This window comes from Lepidochelys kempii, chromosome 14 (assembly GCF_965140285.1).
Source record: "Lepidochelys kempii isolate rLepKem1 chromosome 14, rLepKem1.hap1, whole genome shotgun sequence".
In the NCBI taxonomy this organism is placed as follows: Eukaryota; Metazoa; Chordata; order Testudines; family Cheloniidae; genus Lepidochelys; species Lepidochelys kempii.
In genome coordinates this window covers 37877209-37888115 of record NC_136393.1, presented here as the reverse complement: position 1 = coordinate 37888115, position 10907 = coordinate 37877209, and the positions used below count along the sequence as shown (strand labels likewise).

General features: G+C 47.3%; 1 protein-coding gene across 1 annotated transcript in view; it reads right to left on the bottom strand.

The window, feature by feature from the left end:
* The window catches only part of LOC140898396 (uncharacterized), a 305360-nt gene that overhangs the window by 272107 nt on the left and 22346 nt on the right, over window positions 1–10907 (bottom strand). The window lies entirely within an intron of this gene.

Below are 10907 nucleotides of genomic sequence, written 5' to 3'. Positions count from 1 at the left end.
CATTTTCTGTGGGGACACACACACTCGAATATATAAAACCGATTTCTAAAAAAACAACTTCTGTAAATTCGACCTAATTTCGTAGTGTAGACATATCCTAAGTGTGTAAATGGTATTTAGGGCCATTGCATGTTCTATAGGCTTGAGCTTTGAAATCTAAACTTGTATTCCTAAAGAATTGGAAGATGGTAACCGTAGTAGTCTCTGTTTACCTATGTCTTGTTAGAGGTTAACAATGTAATCAAACAGTTCCTCTCTAGGGCTGTATTCTGTTAACTTGGAGATCAAAAGGAAATATTAACATTTAGATAAAAGTTAGGTGTAATAATGTCCTTGTCTGCATGTCTCTCTAAAGTTTGTGGTAAACAGTCCATGAACTGCTTAATGGATAATCACCTTCTGTTAATCCCTGTAGTTAATTGCCGGTGATGCTGAGGAAATTCAAGGTTATTTCAAAAGCCTATTTTTCACCCCAGGACCACGTACCATCGAGAGGCTGTAAAAATCTGTATAAAAACTCTTGGGACCTGATCCTTTTCTCTCAGATCTTCTTAAGCTTTATTTGGGGGTAGCTTGAGTCATAAGACTGAGATCTCCAGTCCCATCTGGACTGCCTTGATAGTGAACTGCCCTGATTTGGACATTAGACTAGAACAAGGGTGGGCAAACTTTTTCGTCTGCGGTGTCAAACTGTATCGAGGGCTGAGTAGGGAAGGCTGTGCCCCCCAAACAGCCTGGCATCCGCCCCTTCCCACTTCCTGCCCCCTGACTGCCGGCCTCAGAACTCCCGACCTATCCACCCCACCCTGCTCCTTGTCCCCTGACCACCCTGTCCCAGGACCCCTGCCCCAAACCGCCCTCCCCCGGACCCCACCCCCTATGCAACCCCCCTGCTCCCTGTCCCCTGACTCCCCCCCTGAGCCCTATCCACAACCGCACCCCTTGACAGGCCCCCCCGGGACCTCACCCCCTATCCAACCTCCCCCGCTCCCGGTCTCGGGACTGCCCCGACTCCTATCCACACCCCCACCCCCTGACAGGCCCCCCGGGACTCCCATGCCTATCCACCCCCCCCATTCCTCGACCCCTGACCGTCCCACCCCAGAACCTCCACCCCATCCAACCATTCCCTGTCCCCTGACTGCCCCCCCGAACGTCTGTTGCCCCCACCGTTGCTCCCTTACCATGGCGCTCAAAGCGGCAGGAGCTCGCTGCCCGCGGGGCGCGCTGTTGCTGTGAGGGAGGGGGGCAGCAGGAGAGGAACCGGGGGCTACTTCCCCGGCTGGGAGCTTGGGGGCCTGGCAGGATTGTCCTGCGGGCCAAGGTTTGCCCACATCTGGACAAGAACCTGATGAAATTATTCGAAAAAGGACCCTTCAATTCTAAAGCACCATCCCTGCAGTGAAACTGCCCTAAGGACTCTATTCATGTCTGTGTGTATAATGATCAAGACTTTCTCTTTACTTCTTTTAATAAATGTTACTTTAGTTAATAAGAATTGGCTGTAAGCATGTATTTGGGTAAGAACTGAAGTATTTCTTAACTTCTTGAGTAATGTATCCAATCGTTTGGGGTTGGCTGAACTTTTTAGATGATGAACAAGATTTTCAGTAATCCGCATTATATTTAACTGGGCTGTCTGGGCGGGAGCCCAAGGCTGGGTGTCTTTAATGCAGGGGTAGTCAATAGGCAGACATGGGCCAAATCTAGACAACCAGGTGCTTTTGAATGGAACCCTGAAATGTTTTTATTTCTCTATTATCATTACTGTTGTGGTTTCTTTATTATTATTTTCTCTGGAGTGTGGACTTTGTCTATAGCTTGACAAGGAAATTTTGACCTTGAAAAAAAGAATTGACTACCTGTGCTTTCAGGGAACTGTGTTTTGGCTTCTGGGTAACCAGTAAGATAGGCATAGAAGGTGTTTTGTTGCTGGTTTGGTGAATCTAAGTATTGGAATATCCACCAGTTTGGGGGATTGTCTGCCCCATTCTTTGCAGTTTGTCCTAATTGATCAAGTTCAGCGTGCTGCTCCCAGAGTATCAGGCATCTGCAAATCTGCACAGGGAAGTAACCTCTGAGATGTTCTCAGTGTGGAAAATGCTCCAAATGAAAGTAACCCCACAGTGGACATCAGAGACACCTCCATTTCCTCATTCCCACACACATCAGGGGCATTTGGCTCCCAAGGACCCAGCTGCCCATCACTCAGATAAGGATCCAGCAGCAGCCGAGCATCAGCTGGTCAGTGACCCTCTGGCTCTGCCTGGCCTAAGCAAACCACAGACAAAGGAGCAGAAGCCCCGATCAGCCCCTCCTCCCTGCTGCAGCCCTGGCTGCTGAGCTGATGGGCCACAGGTGGGGGAAGGGAGAGAGAGAAACTCCTCCAACTGCTCCCTCTGCCTGGCTGAAGTTCCCCCCTCTCCCTTCCCCTCCCAGCCGGGATCCCCCTGCCATGGAGATGAGGAGAAGGACTGTCATAACCATACAGCTAAGGGTAGCCTAGAATTCCTCCTTACCTGTAAGGGGGTAAAAAGCTTAAGTAACCTGGCTGGCACCTGACCAAAAAAAAAACAATAAGGGGAGAAGATACTTTCAAATCTGAGGGGGAGAAGGCTTTTTTGCCTGTGTGATGCCTCTGCTGGAGACAGCTCAAGGAAGCAAGCAATCCAACTCCTATAGAGTTTGTAAGTAATCGAGCTAGAAAATGCGTTCGATTTTCTTTTGTTTTTGGCTTGTGAAATTCTCTGTGCTGGAGGGAATGTGCATTCCTGTTTTGGGTTTTTGTTTTTTTTTTTTTGTAACTTTAAGGTTTTGCCTAGAGGAGGATTCTTTATGTTTTGAAGCTAATTGCCTGTGAGATTATCTTCCATCCTAATCTTACAAGGCTAGTTCTTTTATCTTTTTTGTTCTTCTAATAAAGTTCTGTGGGTTTTTTTTTAAATCAGATTGGGGATTTTAGGGTCCTAAAAACCCAAGGCTGGTCAGTGCTCATCTTGTTTATTCTCAAGCCTCCCCAGGAAAGGGGGTGTCAGGCTTGGGGGATATTTTGGGGGAACAGGAATTCCAAGTGGTCCTTTCCCTGATCCTTTGTTAAATCACTCGGTGGTGGCAGCGTGCCGAATCTCAAACACACACACACACACACACAGAAAATTTGTGCTTGGGAAAGTTTAACCTGAGCTGGTAGAAATAAGCTCAGGGGGTCTTTCATGCAGGTCCCCACATCTGTACCCCAGAGTTCAGAGTGGGGAAGGAACCCTGACATGGTGGGAGAGGTGGGATCATTTTGAACCCAAAGCACAGACTGAAGAGGTTTTCTGTTAGCTGAAAACAGCTACAGGTTCTGTCTCTTTGCCTGGAGGCAGAGGTATTCGATTACAGCCAGGGAATTCACAAGCTGGCTTTTTTTTTCTTTCTAACTCTTGGGTATAGCTCGGTTAAACACAACAAGACCAGGGTGACAAAAAGCAATGTCCAACAAAACCTGGATTTAGCCAAACTGAAAGCAGACGCGAAAGAAAAGGAACATAAAAGACTGATCGAATTAAAACAACTCGAGAAAGATGCTGCTGAAAGAAAAAAGAAAGCCAAAAAGGCTGCCCACAGGAAAGCGATGGAGGCGGTGGTGACACACTTGGAGGCGGAGATGGAGGTGAAATGCTTAGATCTGGAAAGCACTAAGATGGGCCCACTGGGTCCAACCCTGACAATCCTTCCCCAAAAATCCACCCATGGGAGCGACTATGTCCACAGTATGATGAATCCAGTGATATTGCTGAATATTTCCTCGCCTTTGAGAGACTATTGCAATTCATGCAATTCCTGACACTCACAAGATGACCACATTGGTAGCAAAATTGACTGGAAGAGCTCTGGACGTATTCAACAAGATGCCTATTGATGAGGCTTCTGACTATAATAAATTCAAGGATTTGGTTTTGAAACAATTTCAAGTTACACCTGAAACTTACAGAGTAAATTTAAAGCCCTTAAGAGAGGGCCTGGACTAAGTAATGTGGCTTATGTAAACCAGATAAAGGATCTGTTAGAGAAATGGGTCAAAGGAAGGGGTATAACTAACTTTGAAGGAGTGTGTGATTTGATGACTCAGAAACAATTCCTAAATATGACCAATGATAATATAAAACAGTGGGATAAGAAAATGGACTCAGCAGAAAGTCTTGCTTCGTATGCTGACCAATACGAGCAGTCCCAGACCGCCAAAGAGGCGGGGCAAACTGAAAAATCCAGGTGGAGGGAGCAGAAAGGAACAACCCTGGTCGCAGTTTAAGCGAACACCAGAAGGGATACGCTCAGACCACACCCTACTACCAGGGGCCACCCAAGGCCCCAGCTACACCCCAAGGAAAACCCCAGACACCTTATCGTCCAACCACACCATTCTTCAGCAACCCACCTCACCCCAGTGACCAGTTAGCTGGGCGATGTTTTAAATTTAACGAGCCGGGGCATGTAAAGGCCAACTGCCCCAAGAACCCCAACAGACCACTGTTCATTGCACCAGTCACAGGAAAGGTCCTCAGGCCCAGATGCCTCCCAGATACCCTCAGAGCAAAGGAAAACTGTTGAGTGTGAGCGGGAAGAAGGTTACAGTGTGAAGGGACACTGGAGCACAAGTGTCGGCTATCCACCAATCCTTAGTGGACCCCAACTTAATCGACCCAGAGACCCAAGTAACAGTTCAACCCTTCAAGTCAAACTTTTTTGACTTGCCTACAGCCAAGTTGACTGTCCAGTACAAGGGCTGGTCAGGAATGTGGACTTTTGCAGTCTATGATGATTATCCCATTCCCATGCTGCTGGGGGAAGACTAGGCCAGTCATGTGAAGCTAGCCAAGAGGGTGGGAATGGTCATCCACAGCCAGGCTAAGCAAGCTGTCACACCTAGCTCTGTTCCTCAGACTTCTACAAGGGCCCAGTCCATGTTACCAAAGACCCAAACGGAGTCCCGGTTTGTTGTAGAAAAAGGACTTTTATACCATAAAACTCTTTCTGGTGGACACCAGGAAAACTGGCATCCTCAAAGACAGTTGGTAGTTCCAACTAAGTACCAGGTAAAGCTCTTGAGCTTAGCCCACGATCATCCTAGTGGCCATGTTGGGGTGAACAGAACCAAAGACCGTTTGGGAAAGTCCTTCCACTGGGAGGGAATGGGCAAGGATGTTTCTGCCTATGTCCGGTCTTGTGAGGTATGCCAAAGAGTGGAAAAACCTCAAGACCAGGTCAAAGCCCCTCTCCAGCCACTCCCCATAATTAAGGTTCCATTTCAGCAAGTAGCTGTGGATATTCTGGGTCCTTTCCCAAAAAAGACACCCAGAGGAAAGCAGTACATACTGACTTTCATGAATTTTGCCACTCGATGGCCGGAAGCAGTAGCTCTAAGCAACACCACAGCTAAAAGTGTGTGCCAGGCACTAGCAGATATCTTTGCCAGGGTAGGTTGGCCCTCCAACATCCTTACAGATTCGGAAACTAATTTCCTGGCAGGAACCATGAAAAACCTTTGGGAAGCTCATGCGGTGAGCCACTTGGTTGCCATCCCTTACCACCATCAAACGAATGGCCTGATGGAGAAGTTTAGTGAAACTTTGGGGGCTATAATACGTACATTTGTAAATGAGCACTCCAATGATTGGGACCTAGTGTTGCAACAGTTGCTCTTTGCCTACAGAGCTGTACCACATCCCAGTTTAGGGTTTTCACCAGTTAAACTTGTATATGGCCGCAAGGTTAAGGGGCCATTACAGTTGGTAAAGCAGCAAAATGGGAGGGATTTACACCTTCTCCAGGACCTAACATTCTGAACTTTGTAACCAACCTACAAAACACCCTCTGAACCTCTTTAGCCCTTGCTAAAGAAAACCTAAAAGTTGCTCAAAAAGAGCAAAAATCCTGGTATAATACACGTGCCAAAAAGCATTCCTTCAAAGTAGGGAACCAGGTCATGGTCTTAAAGGCGCTCCAGGCTCATAAAATGGAAGCGTCGTGGGAAGGGCCATTCATGGTCCAAGAGTGCCTGGGAGCTGTTAATTATCTCATAGCCTTCCCCACCTCCAACCGAAAGCCTAAGGTGTACCATATTAATTCTCTAAAGCCTTTTATTCCCAGAGCATTAAAGGTTTGTCAGTCTACAGTCCAGGGAGGAGATGACGCTGAGTGGCCTGAAGGTGTCTACTGCAAAGGGAAAAGTGATGGTGGCGTGGAAGAGATGAACCTCTCCATGACCCTTGGGCATATGCAGCGACAGCAGGTCCAGTAGCTGTGCGCTAGCTACGCGCCGACGTTCTCAGCCACCCCAGGACTGACTGAACGGGCATACCACTCCATTGACACAGGTAGTGCTCACCCAATTAAAGTCCAACCTTACCGGGTGTCTCAAGCTAAAACTGCTATAGAACGGAAGATCCAGGATATGTTACAGATGGGTGTAATCCGGCCCTCTGACAGTGCATGGGCATCTCCAGTGGTTCTAGTTCCCAAACTAGATGGGGAAATACGTTTTTGCTTGGACTACCGTAAGCTAAATGCTGTAACTCGCCCCGACAACTATCCAATGCCACGGACAGATTAACTATTTGGAGAAATTGGGATGGGCCCAGTTCATCTTTATGTTAAATTTAACCAAGGGGTACTGGCAGGTACCGCTAGATGAATCCGCCAAGGAAAGGTCAGCCTTCACCACCCGTGTCGGGCTGTATACATGCAATGTGCTCCGTTTCGGGCTGCAAAATGCACCCTCCGCCTCCCAAAGACTTGTAGAGGGTCTCCTAGTGGAATTGGGAGAATATGCAGTCGCCTATCTGGACAATGTGGCCATATTTTCTGATTTGTGGGCAGAACACCTGGAGCGTCTACAAGTTTTCAAGCGCATAAGGGAGGCAGAACTAACTGTTAAGGCTAAGAAGTGTCAAATAGGCTTAAACAGAGTGACTTACCTTGAACACCAGGTGGGTCAAGAAACTACCAACCCCCTACAGGCCAAGGTGGATGCTATCCAAAAGTGGCCTGTCCCAAAGTCAAAGAAACAGGTCCAATCCTTCTTAGGCATGGCTGGATATTACAGGCGATTTGTATCGCAATACAGCCGAATCACCACTCCACTGACAAACCTAACCAAAAAGAAACAGCCAAATGCGGTTCAGTGGATTGATGCGTGTCAAAAGGCCTTTAACCAGCTTAAAGCAACACTTATGTCTGACCCTGTGCTAAGGACCCCAGACTTTGACAAACCGTTCCTAGTAACCACAGATGCGTCCGAGCGTGGTGTGGGAATAGTCTTAATGCAGAAAGAACCAGATCAGAAATTCCATCCTGTCATGTTTCTCAGCAAGAAGCTGTCTGAGAGGGAAAGCTACTGGTCAATCAGCAAAAAGGAATGTTACGCCATTGTCTACACTCTGGAAAACCTATGCCCATACGTTTCCGAACGGCGTTTCCACCTGCAAACTGACCATGCTCTGCTAACGTGGCTTCATACCGCCAAGGGAAATAACAAAAAACGTCTTCGGTAAAGTTTAGCTCTCCAAGATTTTAATTTTAAAATACAACACATTTCAGAAGCTTCTAACAAAGTGGCTAATGCACTCTCCCATAAAAGTTTCCCAGAAACAAGTGGTTAAAATCATCCTTAAAATGTAAAATATATTGTTAGTCTTTATATTGTCAAGTAGTATATCTACAAATGCATGTGTCTTATTAATTCTGTTTTCTCCTAGAGCTCCAGGAAGAAATCACAGCCAGTGTTTCACACTATCTGTGGTTTGGGGGGGCGTGTCATAACCATACAGCTAAGGGTAGCCTAGAATTCCTCCTTACCTGTAAGGGGGTAAAAAGCTTAAGTAACCTGGCTGGCACCTGACCAAAAGAAAACAATAAGGGGAGAAGATACTTTCAAATCTGAGGGGGAGAAGGCTTTTTTGTCTGTCTGTCTATCTGTGTGATGCCTCTGCCGGAGACAGCTCAAGGAAGCAAGCAATCCAACTCCTATAGAGTTTGTAAGTAATCGAGCTAGAAAATGCGTTCGATTTTCTTTTGTTTTTGGCTTGTGAAATTCTCTGTGCTGGAGGGAATGTGCATTCCTGTTTTTGTTTCTTTTTGTAACTTTAAGGTTTTGCCGAGAGTGGGATTCTCTATGTTTTGAAGCTAATTGCCTGTGAGATTATCTTCCATCCTAATCTTACAAGGCTAGTTCTTTTATCTTTTTTGTTCTTCTAATAAAGTTCTATGGTTTTTTTTAAAATCGGATTGGGATTTTTAGGGTCCTAAAAACCCAAGGCTGGTCTGTGTTCATCTTGTTTATTCTCAAGCCTCCCCAGGAAAGGGGGTGTAAGGCTTGGAGGGATATTTTGGGGGAACAGGAACTCCAAGTGGTCCTTTCCCTGATCCTTTGTTAAATCACTCGGTGGTGGCAGCGTGCCGAATCCCAAACACACACACAAAATTTGTGCTTGGGAAAGTTTAACCTGAGCTGGTAGAAATAAGCTTATGGGGTCTTTCATGCAGGTCCCCACATCTGTACCCCAGAGTTCAGAGTGGGGAAGAAACCCTAACAAGGACACTGGGGCCAGGCCCCACCTTCACTCTACATACCTGTCCCCACCCCACATCTTCCACCAGCCTCTGGGCTGGGCTCCCCCACTTACCTGGAGCTGTCCCTGCAGGGGGAGTGTCCCTGGGGGCTGGTAACTCCTCACTTCCCCGAATCCCTCAGGGCGCTGGGCTATGGGGGATCAAATGTTAAGAGACCAGGCCGATGAGTTCTGGGAAGGACACTGGGCATTGAATGGTTGGGGCTGGTGGAGCTGGGAAGCAGGGGGAGCTGGGTCCTGGGGTATCGAGTGTTTGGGGATGATGGGATAAGAGGCGAGGGAGAGCACAGGGGTAGAGAGGTGCTGCCCCTCCTCACTCACCCTCTCTGCCCCTTCTCCGTGCCCCCTCTGCATTCAGACAGCACCACTGAGAAGGGCTGATTCCCACAGGACCCTTTGTGGGAGACTGAGAGATCCCACCTCTGCCTTTGAGCGTCTGTCTATGGTAGGAAATATGGTCGGGATTAGCCAGCGCATCTCTGTGACCCTCCACCAGGTTTCCTAGTGTAACCTCACCCTGAGCATCTTATGTGTAAGGCTAAGATTTTGTCATGGATATGTTTAGTAAAAGTCATGGACAAGTCACAGGCTCAATGATCAAGGGGGCAGCTCTCAGCCACCGTGGGCTGTGTGGGTACTCCACAGCTCCGAACCAAAACGGGGTGAAGTCACGGAGGTCTCTGGAACTCACAGATTCTGTGACTTCCATAACACAATTGTAGCCTTACTTATGTGTTCTGACGCCCTACCAATTAACAGAGTGATTGTTAGTCCCTAAATTCCCCCTTTGGGGCTGGATTGTCTCATTCCCAGATAGTCTCAGATTACTCCAGGGCCTGCTAAAAAGCATTTAGTGTTTGTACATTTTCTGCCTTAGGGAGCAGAATTAACTAGATGCTAAATAAATGGGGAGCAGGGACAGTAAAATGTGGTGTTTTAGCTTCTGTGCTATTTGAGGATGATGGGGTGAGTCCGAGGGATTCCCTCCTTCCCCCATCACCATCATGCTCCACTCTCAACACGGTAACATCTGTCCCAGCAATGGACAGTTTTACCTTCTCCTCATTCTACCCCTCCACCTCTCAAGGTGTCACTTACCACCGTGACCCTGGCTCTCCATGCTTAGGAATCACAGTTTTGATGTCTATGGTCTTAGTCAGACTCGGGAGGGCTGGAGAAGGAAGTGTCACAGACCTGGGAGTGGGTGGGGAAATCCCAATGAACCTCAAAGCAGAATCTGACATTTCACATCTTATAGCCTTGTTTCCACCTATTGGTAAAATTGCTTCCCGGCTTTTTCTAGGCTTAGTCCAGATCATATGTAGATGGGAAGAGGTTTTTTTGTCTTTCTTTCTCTTGTAGTATACTGCTGCTAAAACTTTTGCAACTAATACAACCAAAAAATGAGGCGAGAAGTGAAGCCGGTTTTGCCACTAAAGGTATATTTATTTTCTAGGTTTTTAATTTTAAAGAATTATCTGAGAACATGAATGTGTTTTATAGCCCACCCTGGGCTATAGGTTTTTCCCTCTTTGTGAAGGCCGTTTGGTCACATGCATTGATATCAGTTGAGTTTGACAGCATGTAACTCAGATTTATTAAGGATTTCACGAGACAAATGATCATTTGCCAGAATCGTCTTTTTATAGATTTTATTTTATTTTAATCTTTATCTAACCTTTTGTCATGAGATTTTTGTGTGTGTGGTTTTAACAATGAGAGTGATCAGTATCTCTCAGCACAAACACTGATGGTGCAGACTAAATCCAGACGCCGAGGGGCAGAGACTGAAATGGGGAATGAAGTTATTTCCTGCTCCCTGCAGAGATGTGAGATACTTTGGGAGGGGGACAAGGTGGGGGGAACAGAGCTGGGAAACTGCTGGGCTTGCTCCTCAGAGCCAAGTGGCTGAGACTGCGAACTGTGAACTCGCTGCATCAGAGCCAGAGAGCGACTAGACGGGGCCAGTGAGTGTCATGTGAAGCTGCCCCTGAAATCTAAAGGACCAAAGAAGGATAGGGGACGTGGGCAGCATTTCCATATTGCTGAGATGCTGAGGTTGGGCACAGGGAAGAAGGGATCCGGGATGTCAACACACTTGGGCAGCCTTGAAGCCAGGCTGACCTCCATCACTGTGGTCAGAGGAGGATGAGGAACCTGACAGCCCACCTGGTCTCCGCCTCCCACTCACCACAGTGTCCTGTGTCGGGATGACAGAGATTTTCTTTGCCCCACTCACCCCACACTGCATGCCTCTTGTTACTAACCCCCTGTGCCCTATGTTCCCCACTTGCA